Genomic DNA, 19,172 nt, shown 5'->3' on the forward strand with positions numbered 1-19,172 from the left:
TGCAAACTTAATTTGGGTGGTTATTTTGAAATAGCAGATAATCTCTTTAGATCATGATCATTCAAAGTGAACCATGAACATGGAATTCTGCCACTTAGAGAGTAATACTGTGTTTTCTGTCTTAATTCATCTTAGAGCTTGTCTTGGCTTTGATGTTTGAAATAGGTATAGAATGTCTGCAGTAATGATAACCATAGTAATATTAGAGTTTTATACAATAATTGCAAGTTTTCTAAGCTCCCCAACATCTCTTTGAGGTTTGTCAGCATTACTATGATTATGCGAGATTTAAGGATATGGATATGGAGACAGAAGAATTTAAGATGCCGTGCTAAGGGGTCATGACAAATCCCGGAGTTGAATGCAAATCAACTGACTCAACAGCTGGGCTCAGTAAATTTAGGCAATGGTATTGGATTCCAATCTCTGCTCCACCTGGATTTCTATTTTCTTCTCTTCATTTCTCATTCCAGATACCCTAATGTCCCAATGGCTTTTCATAGTAGAATTATTAATTTAAAAACTTGTGTTCTCTATATAATAACAAATAACAACGTAATCTTTCTGCAGCAGTATCATATATGTTTTTTACATTTTTTGTTTTTTAAACATTCTCCCTTAATTCCTATTTTTCCATCTAATAATCATATTGATGGGATTTTACTTCGCCCATGTTTGTAAGCAGAGTTGGAGCCTTAGGAAACATCTGCCTAAATGAAGTTCAGTGTATTTAAGTCAAATTCTTATTTAACCCCCACTGGGGAAATATAGTTTAGGTTGGAATATGGAAGGCACCAAAAAGCAGAAAAGGATACTGTTCAAAAGTGTCTGCTTGTTTTTAAATATGAATTTCACTCAATAATTAAAGCAGTAGTTAAGAGATAAATTTTAATATTATAAGTTTGATGTTGAGGAATATAGAAGTCAGATCTTTGAAGCTCATAGTATCTTCCATTTATCCTTTTTAGCACTGTATCAACTCTCAGTTCTCAAAAGGAAAAAAGCTAATGTCAGCTACAGGAGTTGTTAAGAGACAAAAGAGAGACTATACAAGAATTATGTACAAGAGTTAAATAGAAGATGCTCTAAGTTATAATACTTTATGAATTCATTCATTTTGTTCATTCCCTCTTTCATTCTTAATATATTTATTGAGTTCCTATTATACATTAGAGATATAGGGGTGGACAGAAAGAAACAAATGCTTTCTCTCTGAGAACTAGTGAGTTCTCTTGGAACTACAGGGGTTGGGCTTGTGCATAAATAAACCTAAAATTATAATTATGGCAATTTTTAGGAAGAAAAAGTACGTGGAAGTTAGTAAACCTAGAACATATCTGATCTGAGAAGCCAGGAAGGCTTTCCTATGGAAGGAAGAGTAGTATTTAACTCTGAAGTAGGAGTTCCTAGTAGCTTTTTTTTCTTAAATGCACAAAGATGTTTATTGCAACATTGTGACTAGTAGAATAACATAATATGGATATAAAATTCTAATCAACAGAAGAATGATGCATATATAATAGAGTGTGTCCTCAGAAAGGGATATTATGCCCGCTTTAAAAGAATCCATTAGAGGTTTGTCTTTTGACTCCAAGTTATATTGAGCAAGGAAATGAACAAATATCAAAAAAAAAAAAAAAAAAAAGAAAGAAAAAAAGCACAGGGATAATTCTAGAGACTGGTTTCTTAAGGGAAAAAGAGGGAAAGCAGAGTGAGAGACCAATTTTCCAGGCAAAAGGACCAGCATTTGCGAATGCCCTGGGGAAGAGGAGAGCCACTTGAAACAGATGAACTAATGAGGCTGACAGAGCTAGAGTTCAGAAAATATGGGCAGAGGTGCAGGACAAGGGCAGGAGAAAAGGCCAGGTGAAGTAGAGAATTAGGCCAGACCATGCAAGAATAGGCCATGCTAAAGACATTGTTATTATCACTCAGGAAGTGATTTTTACCTTTGAACTATTGGGTTGGCCATAAAGCTCATTTTTTTTTCCATAAATGACTCTAGTAGCGCTTAGTTTTCTTTAATTTCATTCAAAACAATTTTGTTAGATTGTATTGTGACAACTGTTATATTGGCATGCATTTAAAAAAACAATCAAAATTGATGAATTTTTGAGTAGCTATTTTACTATTGATGCTGGAAGAAAATACATAACATTTTCAGCATTATTCTTTGTTATTTCAAGAAAAGTAATGTGCAACTGAAACACAGTAAAAGATTTGTGCACTGTATTGAGAAGGTGCTGTGACTGACCAAATGTGTCCAAAGTTGTTTGCGAAGTTCCTTGCTGAATGATGTTCCACAGTTGGGTAGAACAGTTGAAGTTGATGGCAATCAAATTGAGACATTAATTGGAACAATCAACATTATACCACATGGGATATAGCCAACATAGTCAAAATATCCAAATCAATAAATTTCTTGGTGAAAATGAAAAATGTGTCTTTTATTTTACAGACAAATCTAAACAGACTTTTTGGCCAACCCACTATTTGTTCATTTATCACTTAGCCATTGCATATCATCACTGAGCTGGTCCTACAGAGTACTGAGTATACAGTAGAAGCTAAGGCACTATGTCTGGTACAAAGGAATTACTCAATAAATCCTAGCTTTCTACTTTGCTATCCTGCTTCTCCCATGAAAGATATAATCTGGTTCTGTAGTTCTCAACTCTCAGACTCCTGTCCCTCTATGTTTCTGAACAAATAAGTTTAAGAAGGATAAAGTCCCAGCACTGGACTGGTGGCTCAGTTGGTCGGAGCACCATCCTGTCGGGATCCATTCCCGTGAGGGCACGTACCCAGGTTGCAGGTTTGATTCCCAGTTGGGGTACATATGGGAGACAACTGATCTCCCTCTCTCTCTCTCCACCCCCTCCACGTTCCCACTCTCTAACATATCCTTGGGTGAGGATTATTTAAAAAAAGGTTAATATCCCCTTATCAGAGCAAAACAAAATAAAATTTATTGATAACCCACAGACATTTTTTAAAAAGTAATGCCATGCCTAATTGTAATATAAATTTATAAAAATACTATTTGTTTTAGTATGTAAAAACATTCACAGACAACCTGACGAGAAAATGTTAAGTGGTCAGATGTTTAACTTGCAGTTGCCCAGGGAGACTGATGAGTTTTATTGTTAACTCTGATGTACTTCTGTTAGTGCCATGAGTTACAAAATAAAGAATAATCCCTAGAAAATGTCTAAATTAAGCAGAATACATTGCAATCAGATTCTTGGAATTTGGTTTATGTTAAAACTGTCCTCAAAATTTTGTATTTGTGTATAAAACAGAGAGAAATTCAAGTCTTAGGCAATTATAATGGATTTTTCACCCTCATTATATCTGGCAGGACCTGCTATTATTTGCATAAGACATGGGTAATTTTCCATTATGCAGGACACATTACAGGACATATGTCATTCCTCCAGGTCCTTCCCTACCAAATGCCAGTAGAGTTTGAGAAATGCCTCAATCATTTGTAGCATTTTCCAAATGTCTCCTATGGGCTGGGCTGGTATCCCTTCCACTGATAAGCACTGATCTGATTGGAAGACAAGGCACTGAGGAGGTTAAATTATGCCAGCAAACTTTAATAACAGCCCAGAAATATAATAAAAGGGATGTTACAAGGTCATGTATTTTTGGCAGAGAAGTAGTAAAGGGATCAAGGCTTATGCATTTTAAGGAGCTCACACTAGCCAAAGCTAGAATTAGACGATGCAGGAATAGAGATGAGTCTCGAGCGATGGCTATCCTGCAGAGAGGCAGAAGGGAGCAAGGAAGGCACCACAGGCTGGAGATCCACTGAGCGGAGGTGGGCAAAGGCATGAAATGCAAATAGACATCATGTGTCTGGGAGACAGCGATACAGAACTGCTGACACCTGTGAATTAGACCTTCCAGAAAAGGCAGTTAAGTTGGCAGTTTACTGTTACTTGCTTCTCTCTCTCTTTTTCTCTCATTCTCTCTCTTTTTCTCTTAATTACAAAATTAAGTGTTATGTCCCAGACCTCAGCTAACTTCTGTGAAACCCAGTCCAGATAATGACTGATTCTGAGAACACTTAGAATGATCACTATTAATATATTTTATCTAATTCATACAACATGAAATAGCAATGGATGTCTGTAATCGTGTTAATAATATTGGTGATAATGACTGTTACATACTGCCATGATAAAATATCTCTGAAGATGGCTATTCATGTTCATCCATAAGATGAAAATAATTTCTCAGAAATTAGGTAAAGTATTTTAAAAGATATTTAAACTAACACATGTTTCAGTAAATACTGGTAATAAAAACTAATGGATATATTTAAAATTGAATAATTACAATAATCAGTACTTTATATCAAATAGCTTTTTATTCGCATTACTTCACATTCCGTCTAGCCACCATTTGCATGACTATGCATTTTACCAATTACTACTGGCAAGATTTTTAGTTATTTATTTGTGTTACTAAAAATGTAAGCAACCTAATATTTTCAGGGATTTAATCTGCAGAAAAGGAAGAGAAGACGAAATGCACCCATGAGGGAGTAGAATATGAGTTTAGTTACTTAAAAATAAAGGACTGTGGTGTTCTGCCCTTTTACCATTGTATTTCTTTCATTTATCCCCTAAAATAGTTTATTACAATTTTCTAATCTTTTATAGATACTTATAAATTAAAAAAATAATTACACAGTACTACATCATAATTTTGAAAGAATGGAGGAAGCTCAAAGTAGTTTCCTATACTTCTAAAGAGATTTAGTGATAAAAAACAGAAAAACCACTATTAATCTGCATATATATGTAATTTGATTTCATTACATTTATTTCCACACTTTTTTTCTCAAATACTCATATATCTTTTTGAAGTTTCAGCTGTATTTAAGTTTTTCCATCTTCATGTACACATGAACACACACAGGCTAGTTAAAGACTCAGATAAATGAATCCTGGTTATATCTACTGTGCTTTATTAATCTTCCCATCCTCTGCCCCAACCAGTGCCTGACACAATACCTTTTCTACAGAATATTCTCAACAAATGTATGTTGAATTAATGATGCTTACATAATACTTTACATAACAATTTAAATATGGCAGATGCATGAAATGATTATAAAGTTCATTTCAATAATTTTCACAGTAGTCTTACATAAAATGTCATAAGACTATTAAGCTAACGTTATGATTCACCCAGTAGGTTCTGCCAACACTAACAGGAATTTTGCTTCTTAACTTCACCGAAGGACTTGGGGGAAATGTTAGACATGACATTCTTTCTGTATCAATGGCTTTATCTTCCTGGGAGCCATTGCCTTGAAGGGCTTAAAATACAAATATTTCAAAGCTCTTGAAGGGACTAGGAGCTTAGACTACAAATAGTGACTTTTATCTACAAATAATGACAGAGACCTTGTAACTAAAAGAAATAGCTTCTTATCACATTTCTAAGAATTTCTGAAGGAACATGTTTGTTAAAAGCAATATAAACAATGAGAAAAAAAACTGTTACCAAGAAGAGAATGTCTTTTTTTCCAAATGAACTGAAGTCACTTCCTTTCTTCTGCAATTTATATCCCTTTTATTTTTTATGCCTATTTTTGTGCTTACCTATATTAATCTCTATATTATTTTATTTCATATATATTTTTCTTCGCAATTAAATTACTTTGAAGGCAGGAAAAAAAATACCTTGTATTGCTTTTGAATCACCTTGTGTACTTGAACTCAATAGGGGAGCTAAATTGAGATTTATTGAATGTAATTTAACAAATCTACTATTTTGTTCTTGAACTGCAGACAATTTTGTAGTGTGGGCTAAAGATACAATGAAGATTGACTTGCTATTTTATCAATACATATTGCCTTGGGAACCTCTTAATCATGAGTACAATCTTCTCACCTAGTTACATTTTAAGTATTCATTTTAGTTCCTGTTTATAATATAAGCTATCTGTTGTGGGAAAAAAAAAAGTCAGATTGAGAATTCATTAGGCTCAGTTTCCATATAGAAAAACTGAGGTTTCTCTCTCCCTGCCCACACCATCTAGACCTTGTTCCTTATCCACTGTTCTTTCTATCCTCTATTATTTCTTCACCATCTTTGCCTGGGTTCCTATATTGAGGCCCCCGAAATCTTAAAAGTAACCTTTCACATGACCCTGTTCCTGCCTTTTTCTACTTTTCACACATATGACTATTGTACCCTTTCCTTCCTTCCACTGATAACTTCTAGCAGTTTATTTCTTATTTCTTTCCCTTTAACTTCCACATCCAATCTGACCCCAAATGATATTGATTTTCACTCTCATTGGCTCTCAGATTGGTCTCCCCCTTTCCATTTTCATTACTTCCATCCTTGTCACCCTTCTCGTCTCACAGCTGGGCCGAACAGCTCTGCCTGACTTCCGAGAATTTGAACTAAAGATCACCAACTGTTAAATGGGTCATGATATCACAACACCGATAGACCCAAGTCTACATTCTTCACTTTGTAGTCAGGGCTTTTCACAATCTGACCCCCAGTATAATTATAGTGGCCACTCATTGTGGTCTTACCATATAGCAAGTGGTATGATAAAGGTTTTACATAAACTATTTCAAATTCATATAACTGTCGTAACAATCCTAAGTGGTAAATAATACTGACCTCATTCTGTAGGTGAGAAAATGACTCAAAACTTTATTCCTAAACTTACCTTCCAACACAGCCATGCCACGCCCATGGCCAAATCTGTCAATTGATTCATATGGTCCTGGAACTTTCTTACAGCCCAGCCTTTACTCTGCATGTTGAACATATTGTCATATGTCAGTTTCAGACTCCTGTCAAGTCTGCTCATCTGTCAGGACCCAATTCAAATTCTAACAGTTCTTGAAGTTCTGTCACCGTACTCCAATGATCTAAGCAGTTAATCATTTCTTCCCCTTACCTTCCAAAGCACTTGAGTCCTTTCCACTTAAAGTTCCTCACACTGGCTTGTACTAATCAACTCCCTTTTTTGGTGCACATGTTCTCTCTCCTTCCCTTGCTTGTAGGTTCCTTACAGAGTCATGTCAATTTTATATATTTTCCTATCCCACTAGTGAATGAATTCTCCCTCTTCATTTGCATTTTCTTCTCTTTTACTTGCTTTGAATAGTTAAGACTGTAGTAGATATCCGTCTTTGTGATTTCCCTTATTTATGTATAAATGCATATTAATAAAATTAGATTTCCCATGGGCCCATTTTAATTTGTTGAGTCTAAATATTCTTGCTGTTTTTATAGGTGTATATTTATGAATGTAGTCTCAAAATGCTCATAAATATTGCTCCTTTAAGAAACATTCAGAATTATTTTTGAACACTGAAAAAGCATACCAACAAATAAAGTACCACAAAGAGAACTTGCATTGAGTGAGTCAGACAACAGCATGTCAAAAGTAAGATCAGAATTGCAAAAATATTAAAAGGCAAAGCATGGAAATTAGCAGGAACATAAAAATTTTTTAAAATATGTACAAAACAATTCCCTATATGCTGTTGAAGGAAAAAACAAAAACAAAAACAAAAAACAATAGGTCACAGATGCCCACAATCTGGAAGCTTAGTTTTGTATTGTTCTGGAAGTTGCTTTTACTGTCAGCCTTTGGCCTTTGCTCTGTTTCAAGAATATGCAATTTTCACTATCCCATCAACGTTTCCTCATTAGTCAAGACTTAATTCAAATCCCAATAGTTTAGCATTTCCCCAAGTGTTTCATTCAGAGCAAAATAGAAAAGTCATTTTTAAGGTCGGTTTCACTTTATGATAATTTACATATTATTCTGGAACCTTAAAATATGCTTTTTATTACCCTTTCATTACTTCAGTTGGAGGCTGCATTTTTACCATTTGCTGCTAATGGCTACATCTTAAAGACTATATGGGTATGCAATCACTAGAAACAATTAACTGATCTACTGAGATGTAGACAAATAAAAATAAATTTTATAACTTTTATTTATTCAAACCAAATCCTCACCTAGAGTGACCTGCTTATCACTCAGGCGTTTGTACTTAAAACAGCATTTTTTCATTCCAAGTCAGTTACCAGGGCGGTCCTAAGTCGGAACCGAATCTTTAATGATACTTGAAATTCTTTCAGATAAAAAAGTAAAATGCACAAGCACTTTTTCTTCCATATTTCCACTTCTAAGCCTGGAAACACTCAGGTGGTTGGGTAGGGGTCTGCATTGCTGGCTGCTGACTGGAATTGTCAACTGTGGGCTGGATCTGCCCCACTCTCTCAAGGGTGGTGCAACTCGGGCTCTCACCCTGCAGCCCCCAGGGCCTCCCGTCGGAGCATTCTGGAGCCAAGGAAGGGCGGGGAATGGGAACGTATCCCTACTCCGCGAGGTCTACCCCCTTCCCAGGTGAGCTCCATTATCCTCCTAGGTCTCTGCGGCCCTGGCCGAGATGTGGGGACTTGTAATTGTTGGGTAGATTCGAGGCCCGACAGCAAAAAAAGCTTATACTTTGCTTGTAGAGGGTTGGGATTTTGAGTTCAGACAGGTTCCGAGGCACTTTCTTGGCTGCACGGAGTTTGGTGTGACACGACTTCGGACTTGTTGTAACTGGTCCTCACACCCGCCCTCGCTCAGCTCTGCACCTAGCCCCGGGGGCGCGGGGCGCGGTGCGGGCCGGACTGAGCTTCGCTCCGCCGACCTGACGCTCGGCAGGTACCTCCTCTCCCCTCCCTCGCGCTCGCTGCTTCCTGGGCCGCAAACCGTCGGCGGCGGGCGCGGCTGCGCGCGGCTCCCGGCGCTCCTGGCGGTAAGTGGAGCTCCTGGCTTCCCTCCAGGCGTCGGCGTTGGGAGGCTGGGGGGCGAAAGGGGGCGGACGGCAGGGGCCCACGGAAGAGGGTCGGGACTGTTCCCATCTTGGGTCGGTGCCGCAGAGGGGAAGGGAAGGGACCCTTTCCCCTAGCGCGCGCGGGAACGAAGGTCGTGGGAGTGCAGCGTGTCCTGTTTCCCCTGCCTTGTCTACTTTTCTTTCCTTGTTGCGGACGTGAGAGGGAGTTGGGATGTTTGGGAAGAAGTTAGGTCTCAGCGAGCGTCGGTTTGGTTTCCCCTGGGACAGGCGCCGGCCACCGTAGACGCTGGATTCGTTTCCCCCGTCTTTTTAAGGGACTGCTGAGGATCTGGGAGAAGAATTGGTGGAGGAGGGCTGGGAAGCGCCTTGTGGAAGGAAGTGAAGGGTGGAAATGGAGAAGCTTGAGTATAGGGGGTGGAGGGTAGGAAGTACAGATAAAGGTAGGAGGCTTAGGCTGCAGAGCTGTGGGGTGTTCTTTAGATCTCGTGTGAGGGGCACGACTGGAAAAGGAAAAGTTTTTCTTGAGAAAAATCTCTTTTTTATTTGTATCCAGTCCCGCTTCTGCCTCCAGAAATGTGGAGGACCGTGCTTTCCAAACTTGAATTGGCCTAAGCAAGCCTGGGTCAGTGTCCTTCATTAGCTCGCCAGGTGGTTCTGGTATATACGGTATCTGATTTTGAGAACCGCTGTTCTAGGTTGTAGTGACCTTAGACATACATGTGACTAGAGGAGAGCGCTCCTGGAAAAGTACCTGGAAACTTTAGTCTTATTCTTTGTGACATGTTGGGAGAATTATTACCTATATAAAGTGAGTGAGGAGGCAGACCATGTGCATGTGTTAGTTGTTGAAATCATGGATCTGTAAAGAGACAATAATGCTTTAGGGTGTCCAAACTTTTGGCGTCTCTGGGTCACTGGAAGAAGGGTTGTCTTGGGCCATACATTAAATACACAAACACTAAAGAAAAGTGATGAGCCAAGAAAAAAAAAACAAAACAAAAAATGATTTTAAGTAAATTTACAATTTTGTGTTGGGCCTCATGTGGCTGGCGGGTTGGACACCTCTGTCGGCTATGGCAACGCAGGATAGCATGTTGACTATGCGTGGAGCGGTGAGGTTATAGGGTCTCTGACTTGAACGTGGGTATGAGAACCACGGAGGCCAGAACACTAAGAAAAAGCCATGCTGGTGGCAGGCAGTCTTGGCTAGGCTCTGATGTTCAACAGCTCATTTCCAGATTCCTACTTAATAGACATTTTGCCAGGTTACTTACTGACAGGCACCTCCCTTTTTTCTTTCTCATACCCAACAAATGGAAGGGCCCCAGGGAAATCCATGACTGAGGCTGAATCAGTCCTGACAAGCAATAGGATAATGATGGAAGAAACTTGTGAGGGAAAGCTGATCTTTTTGTTTTTTCAAACTAAAGAATGGCAATGGTGTGAAACAGGATGAAAGAGGAGTTTGGGGAGTGTCCTTTGTTTTGTTTGTTTTCTCCCAGTTTTCCTACAGTTCCCAGAGTGATAGAAGCCCCCACACATTCCAGTTCCAAATTCCACCCCCCTCTTTGCTTTTGGGCTCAGGTCACACGTGGTGTACACACCTATTAGGGGTGCTGACTGCACCCTGCAGAGCCTGCCTGAGGGGCTGGGTGGATCCTGCTTTACAGCTGGCACATTCTAGACCGCAGATGTTCAGAGTGTATTGTGGGAAGCATCACCAGTTGAACAGTTGCTGGAAGGGATTGGGCAGATGCAAACCGCACCTTGGGAGCTGACTCAGTGATGTCTCCTGTGATTACTCTCTGGAGATGATTACTTTAACTAAAACTGAATAAACTCTTTGGGATGGGTTAATATTATTGCTTTTATATCCCTTCCAGGTACCATTGCCCCTTATAGTTTATGGTGGAGGTTCTTACATTAAGTATTTTCTTGACCATCACTTACCCTCCAACAACTCAAATACCTGTTTCCCATTCAATTACATTATTCAATAATGAGTTTCCAGGGTGTTATATTGTACTTTAAATGCATAAAATCTTGTGATGAAAATTTGACCCCAGTAAAGCAGGTCTCTTCCATAACATAAATCTGGTTGGTGGAGACCTTTTGAAAAGACTCTACTTAGGCTAATTTAATAAATTATTTGTAAAATTACAAGTTGGACTTGTTTAGCAAGTTAGGCAAGTTTGCATGTCTGTCCCTCTGTAACTTACAAGATATCAGTGCTCCAGAGATGCTTCACAATTCCCAGAGTTTATTAAACACAAAGTTACTGTTAACTTTGAAATATACTTTTGTTCATTTAATTATTCCTAATCTGGAAATAGAATGTATTTTAGAATTTAGTTGGTTTAGAATTTATCATTTGAAAATCAGAACACATTCCCTCCTAGTCAACCCCCCATGGAAATATACTGTATTTTGCTATGTATAATGTGCATATTTTTGGCCAATATTTTGAGGGTAAAAATGAGGATGTGCATTATACATGGGGATAATGATAACATACCATGGGCATAATAATGGGTATAATAGTCTTGTGTATAATGTGCACAAAAACATGGGTGCGCATTATACATGGCAAAATACAGTAGTTCTAAATATTGGTTATTGATTTTAAGGATACTATTTTATACAGATAAGTTAAATTTTGTATAGATAACACCTAAGGTTCATCAAAAAGTAATTCCATCAACGCTTCTCTGAGAAAATGTGCTGGAGCCTTCAGGTGGACCCTCCTTCCTACGGAGGTGGTCCAGTGGGCATTGACACTGTTTTGAGGTATCTATCACAGCTCACAAGGGTGAGTAGCGTTCCCACAGCGATAGGCACTGCTAGTCCTTGGAGGCTGAGCACTGTGAGGTAGTGATACAGGAGCTGGGAAAGTGGGCAACTCCAGTGGAAAGGCTATATATGGGAGCACGTTGGCATGAGGCTTGGGGAGGAGGGTTTATTAAGGAGTTAGGAGGCTATACACAGAAGATAGGAGTATGGGATCAGGGAGGCAAAAGGTGTTTTCAGCAGTTATGATGCTGTGAGGAAGATAAGCCTGCGTTGGAGAGATGATCTAAATATAAGGAATTTTCTGCCCCGTTGGGCACATTTATGTTGGGAAGTTCTTCAATAGCATGATCATGAATGATAGGAGGAGCATTTTCCTCTGGGGATATCTAATTACTACCCAGTTTATATTTTGTTTTATTTTCACAAAGTCCTTAGAAGTGAGGCCAGATGTCCCCTAAAGGCACAATGACAGTTATCTTTTGAGCTATCTATCAAGTGATTCGTAGATTGTGCCCATCCCTTGGGAAGGTAAAATAGTAAAGGTAGTACTGGTCAGCCTCTTGAGTATGGCAGAGGGTCAGGTGTAGTCTCCATGTTACTGTCAGTGGCCCATTTGAAAGAATTTTTACAAAAGCTGTGCAGTCATGATAGCTAAAGGTTATAGCTGTGTTTGCAATCTATCCATCCATTCATTACATAGACATATTGGCAGTTGTGCATGAAGCAATGTGTTATACTCTCAGGATATGAAGATAACAAGATACTGTTTCTGAACCTCAGGAAGTTCACTGTTGGGTTCCCAGTTATCATTAAGTACAAACAGAAAGTAATGGATCAGGTTCATTCACTTTGTATTTTCTTCATATTCTCTGAAGAAAATCATCAGATATTGTATATGTTCATTAATTATTTGAAAAATTGAATATTAACATATCTGAGTTAGTTGTGATTTTGGACAAGTGCTCACATTCCATTGGCCTCTCAGGTTTTTAACTGCATGGGGAAGTGTTTGGACTACATGATTGCTAGCTTGTCACATTCTACTCTGAAATTCTCTGTGATCACTTCTCATTGAGGGTACCATGAAATAATGTTAACTAAGATCTCCCCAGAGTATCACTGGGAAACTAATTGTTTCCACTTCTGTTGTCAAATTTTTATTTCAAAGGGTTTTAGTTCTCTATTTGTCATCAGGTTGCTTCTTTGGTTTTATAAGAATTACTCACTTGGGTAAGAAAAGGCAGTTTTCAAAGCACTAAAAAGTGGCATCTTCCACCTCATTGACTATAATAGAATCACTCAACATGGAATGTATAAGTAATAATGGCTTTAATTCTTAATAGCACATATCTCCAAATAGTCTCATCTGACTCATTCAACAGCTGTTTCTTGCTTTTTTAAAAAATGTGTTTTTCTCAAATAAATTTAACTTTGCATTCTTTGTTAGTAAAGAATGAAATAAAGTGAGGTTGTTTTAGAGTAAGGAACTAGTGACAGTGTTCCCCAGTAGTTCATTTTTTCATCTCAATCCTTTCTTTCTTTTCTCATCTTGTCTTGTCCCTATATTCCTTTTGCCTGATCTTATCTTTTCAGAACCCTTTTTGTTCCTTCTTGTTCCTTGTCTTCCCTGTCCTTCCTTTCTGCTCAGTGCTTTTCTTCTCTCTTTCTTTGCCTTCGTCTCCCCTTCCCTTCTTAACTCATCTCTTCTGATTGTGTCTCTTGTGTTTTTTCTACCCCACCATTCATCTTTCTTTTTTCTTCTGTCCCGTTTTCTACTTCTATTTATTTGTCTTTTTTCCTCAGTTTACCTATTTACTTATGTTTTTTAAAAAAATTTCTATCTGTCATTTCTTTTATCAGTCTAGTTCTCTATTTTGGTACATTGTATGTGTCTAAATTATAAAAGTCAAATTATGTTATCAGATAGCAAACATATTACAAGGGGAATTGTATTCTCTAATAGTTAAGATATATAAGTAAAATCTCCAGTTATACTTTGAATGCTAAGTACAATGTATTTCTAGTATTTTATACATTTAAAGGAATGTGTTACTTGCCTTAATGATGGAGCATGTGTACGGAGATCATTGTATTAACACTAATGATTTACCTTTTTTGGAACAGCCAATGATTTCCATTTTCTATTATATTCAGTTCATTAGATAAATATTTTATAAACAACATCAAGATTTTTATTTTTCCATTTTCCAAAAACGTGTAAGTTTAACTCGCAATAAAATACTCAAATAAGAGTGCAAATAAGACTCTAAAAAGAAGGTTAATGATACTGTTAAAGCTGCTGAAAGTCCATATTGACATGTTGTTAGTCTCACAATGCAGTTCATTGAAACATTTGTTAATTGATGGATTAAAGCCTAAAGTTATCACAGGAAAGTTGCTTAGAGTATCAGTGTCTAACGCAGAACAATTCAAATGTCAAGAGAACTAAGTAGGGATCAGTCATAAAAATAATTGGACCTTTCTTTAAAAAATTAATCTCAGTAAGAATATAATACCAAAGAAAATTTAAATTATAGCAAAAGTCTCTTTTTCCTATGTGTAATGTCAAGCAAAAAGAAGATCCATTCAGTTTATCTACATTCAAAGTAATATAGAAAGTGCTTTACTGCAAAAGCACTTATTTGTGCAACACTAGACCAATTCTAGCACACTCATATCCAAAAGTATGATTTCACAGAGCAGTCACAGTGGAGCACACTCAAAGCCTTGACTCAGAGCCCTGCTATTGAGATGGGGTCCTCATACTTACCTGGCAGGGGAGACACCATGATCACGAGATGGGGTCCTCAAGCTGTTTTAAAGTCTGTTTGTTTGTTTTGTTTGTTTGTTTGTGCGTGTATTTTTATTTGAGAGAGAGAGACATCAATTTTTTTGCTCCACTTATTTATGCACTCATTGGGTGATTCTTGTCTGTGCCCTGGCCAGGGATAGAACCTGCAGCCCTGGTGTATCGTGACAGTGCTCTAACCAACCAAGGCCACGCTCTGTATTTGTTTATAGAGAAGATATACTCCCTTTTACTGGGTTAAATCTTATCTGTAGAAAAGTTAGCTCAAGAAATCTTAAAAGACCATAACATCTCTTCAAGGGTATTGGATCCAAAATACGATTCTCCTGAAAGCTGGGACAGGAGCCCTTGAGCATCCTAAGTAGGTGTGTTTATGTATCGCTCATAGTGTGAAGGACTTGATAAAATCTTTAGTATTTGAGTTGGGGAAACTAATTGTCTTTGATTTTAATATCACAACATAGTGATACCATTATTTGGGGAAGGTTATAAGTAGTTCAGTTTGTTTTGTATACACTTCATTTGAGTAATTTTCTTGATATGTATAAAAGATGGTTAAAACTGAAGCAAAGAGAAGATAGTTTTAGATAACATAATTAATGATAACACCTTCAAAAGTATGCCGAGGTCTTCCCACTTAAAAATGTATTTTGTAGGAATTGCTAAATACTAGCCACATTTTTGGGGGGCGGGAGCTAAGTTTAGAGACTACGAGATGAGTCCTGCTTTTGTCATCAGAACTCTGAACAGCAAAGGGGTGGGAAGAGCAAGATTCACACACCTGTACGCATGTACACACATGAGTAAATTGTGCAGAACAGAGAGTCACCAGTGATAATAATGATACCACGTGGCCATCCATCCCCTTCTCCTTCACACAGGCCTTAAGGACAAATGAAAGTGAAACAAAGGAGCTGACAGGTGTATTTTCTGGTTCAGGTGCAGTTTAGGCAACTGTAACTAGAGTGTTATAAACATCAGCTTTGTTTCAGTCACTATAGTCTCCCGTGTTTGAACCACCACTGTCAGAGAAATTAAGCACAATTGTGAAGAGAGATTACAGGTATCCGAGGTTTACATGTAATCTACAAAACCTAGAAGTCCATGTACACAAATCCAGCAGCTTTTTACACATTTAAAGATGTATTCATTTATAGCTTATTGGTTCATTTCAATGTGTGCTAGCGTTCTCTAAACAAGTGAGAGGAGCCAGTGAAGATTCTTTGAAGACAACAAAAGGCCTGAACTAGTGTGGGGTAGTTTTCCAATCAGATTTTTGGGGAGAATTTCTGGGGGAAAATAAAAGTGTATCACTTTATTTCAACTGTGATATAGCTATATAAGCAGGCTTGATTAAAAGTGAATCCTAGGGGAAAAGACTAATAAAGGATTGCTAGACAATGAGATTGTTTTGGATATTGGGATTATGTATGTGGCTCTTTACACAAATTAAAATTAAATCTTTTCTGGCTAAATATATTATTCACATTTAATTTTTTTGGCATTTTAATCAAGTAAATTTCTGCCCACTTGTACAATTTTCACATTATTACTGTTTTTAAATCTCTACTTTTAACAGTCCAAGATTGCTTTTTTGCCATTAAATATTTATAACATTTGACTTTTGATATCTGTTCCTAACATACCTAAGCAAAACACATTTTCTTAGGACATTTAATTTGCAAACTTTCACTTTTTCATAGATGAAGTACAGTTTTGTTAAATGTATTCAGAAAGCCACTTTAATAGTTCATATTTATTATGTTTTTTGTACATAAGCTGTCCCTCTGTAAAAGTGAATGTTTACCAAGATTGATTTTATTGTCTTTTCTTATGATAAGTATTTTATTTTATTTTTTAAATATATTTTATTGATTATGTTATTGCAGTTGTCCCAATTTTTCCCCCTTTATCCCCCTTTGGCTGGTACACCCTTCCCTCCAGCGATACCCCCTTAGTTTATGTCCATGGTTCGTGCATATGTTTTTTGGCTTTTCCAATCCTATACTTTTCTTAACATCCCCCTGTCTGTTTTGTACCTACCAATTATTCTTATTCTGTGTACCATCTCCCCCATTCTTAACCTTCCAAATGATCTCTATATCTATGATTCTGTCCCTGTTCTGGTTATTTGCTTATTTTCCTTTTTTAGATTCAGTTGGTAATAGTTATTAATTTGTTGCCCTTTTAATGTTCATAGTTTTGATCTTTTTCTTAAATAAGTTCCTTTAACATTTCATGTATTAACAGCTTGGTGGTGATGAACTCCTTTAGCTTTACCTCATCTGGGAAGATCTTTATCTGCCCTTCCATTCTAAATGATAGCTATGCTGGATAGAATAATCTAGGTTGTAGGTCCTTGGTTTTCATTCCTTTGAATACTTCTTGCTAGTCCCTTCTTGCCTGCAAAGTTTCTTTTGAGAAATCAGCTGACAGTCTTATGGGAACTCCTTTGAGGTAACTCTGCTTTTTCTTGTTGCTTTTAAGATACTTTCTTTATCTTTAACCTTTGGCATTTTAATTATGATGTGTCTTGGTGTAGTCCTCTTTGGGTCCAACTTGTTTGGGACTTTGTGCTTCCTGGACTTGTATGTCTATTTCCTTTCCAAATTAGGGAAGTTTCCTTTCATTATTTTTAAAATAAGCTTTCAATTTCTTGCTCTTCCTCATCTCTTTCTGGCATCCTCGTGTTGGTACATTTAAAGTTGTCCCAGAGGTTCCTAAGCCTATCCTCATTTTTTTTAATTCTTTTTCCTTTCTGCTGTTCTGATTGAATACCTTTTCCTTTCTTATGTTCCAAATCGTCAGCTTCATCCTCTCCATTGTTGGTTTCTTTTAGATTTTTCTTTATTTCATTTAGTGTAACCTTCATTTCTTCTCTTATGTTTTTGCTGTACTCAATGAGTTATTTGAGCATCCTGATCACCAGTGCTTTTAATTCTGCACCTTATGAGTTAGTTATCTCCATTTTGTTTAGTTCTTTTCCTGGGGTTTTGTTCTGTTCTTTCATTTGGTCCGTATTTCTTTGTCTCCTCAATTTGGCAGCCTCTCTGTATTTGTTTCTGTGTATTATGTAGAGCTGCTTTGACTCCCAGTCTTAGAAAAGGCACCTGTCTGGATGAATGTGGTCTCTTTAAATCCTTTGTTGTCGGACTTCCATACAGCTCGATCTTCTGACAGTTCTGATTGTTATCAGTTTTGAGATACAGTTGTAATTCTCTCTGTTGTTGTGTGAGGAGGCAAAGCATGTCTACCTATTCTTCCATCTTGACTGAAGTCCCTGACTTTGTTGTCTTAAATATATGAGTGCATATGACACATGTTCAACGGTTCATTTCATGGGCCTCCATTGCCTAAGTTGCTCTCATTTAAATATGTAAGTTCTTTGTTATAAATTATACTAAGGTTCAGAAGCAGGTTGAATGATCCTGAACCCCACTTCCTGTGGCAGAGAACTGTGGATAGTTTTTGTGAAGTGGGGAGGAGAGGCAGGCAAACAAGTGAGGGGGTGGAGGGATGGATGGATAGGTAGGTACAGGGCAGATAGGTAGACAGATAAATTGATTGACTGATTGGTAGATCCCTAGTTATTTCTCCTTTATGATTACCCAATGAAGAAAGAATGAAACATAGATCCAGATATACCTAAAATGCAAGACAATAGTCCTTATCTAAGACAGCTATGATACTCAAAATATGCAGTAACCAATATGACAGGGGCATTGATAGATTAAGAGTGTAACAGCATGGTTGCCTTTGAAGAGCTTCCATTCTAGTGAGGGGGATACAGGCAGTGGCAAGTAAACAAATACCTTTATTATTTTACATAATGATAAGTGCTATAAGTTAAATAAAGCCAGATGATAGAATTAAGCATGGCAAAGAGGGTAGGTTCTTTTAAAAATGAGTAGTCCAAAAGACCTCTGTAAGGAGGTGACATGGGAGTAAGTTGGGAATGAAAATAAGGAGTATTCCAGGCAGAGGTCCACTAATGCAAAGATCCTTTTATAGGAATTAACGTGGATATGTTAAATGTAAAGAAAGAAAACCTGTCAGATACCCAGGGAGGGTGTCCAGAAACCATGTGAATATATGAGTCTGGAACGTAGGGGAGCAGTCAAATCTGGAGGTTGACGATTCATCTGTGCATATATGTTATTTCCTGAAATAAGACTTGATGAGATTATCCTGGGGAGAGCATTGGCAGAGGATTATTCTTAAACAAATAGCCAAATATTTTTCCAGCAAAATAGGTTTATTCAGGTTCAACAGAGAATTGCAATTCAGGACATGCACTCTAATGGCAAACCAAGTGCAAGCCCAGAGGGGAGGAATCTCTTTAATAGACTTGGGAAGAACTGTTGTAAACAAAAAGTCCATTGGAGGAAACTGAAAATTAAAAGTATAGTGATATTTCATTGACTGAGCTGTTACTGGGCAAATAGTAAAATAGTATCACTTCCTATTGGAGATGCAAGAAAGGTACATGTCTTCATGTTGTGTCTTACAAGACACATGCATGGGAGTTCTCTCTTCTAGCCTCTGGAATCCTTTTTTTTTTTTTTTTAATCCTCACCCAAGGACATTTCTGTTATTGCTTTTAGAGACAAGGGAAGGAAGAGGGAGAGACATACACATCAATGTGAGAAAGAAACATTGATTTGTTGCCTTCTTGTATGCACCCCTACTGGGAAGAGGTCACCACTGTGGATTGTGGATCAAACCCA

General features: G+C 37.6%; 1 protein-coding gene across 1 annotated transcript in view; it reads left to right on the plus strand.

The window, feature by feature from the left end:
- Positions 1–8,366: 8,366 nt before the first annotated feature.
- The window catches only part of FAM83B (family with sequence similarity 83 member B), an 82,749-nt gene continuing 71,943 nt past the window's right edge, over positions 8,367–19,172 (plus strand). Inside the window, exon 1 of the mRNA XM_054568829.1 lies at positions 8,367–8,407. The gene's annotated coding sequence lies outside the window, so the exon portion shown is untranslated. The remainder of the gene's footprint in view (positions 8,408–19,172) is intronic.

Source organism: Pteronotus mesoamericanus, unplaced genomic scaffold, assembly GCF_021234165.1.
Source record: "Pteronotus mesoamericanus isolate MK-2021 breed Mesoamerican mustached bat unplaced genomic scaffold, CSHL_Meso_final contig_20, whole genome shotgun sequence".
Lineage (NCBI taxonomy): Eukaryota > Metazoa > Chordata > Mammalia > Chiroptera > Mormoopidae > Pteronotus > Pteronotus mesoamericanus.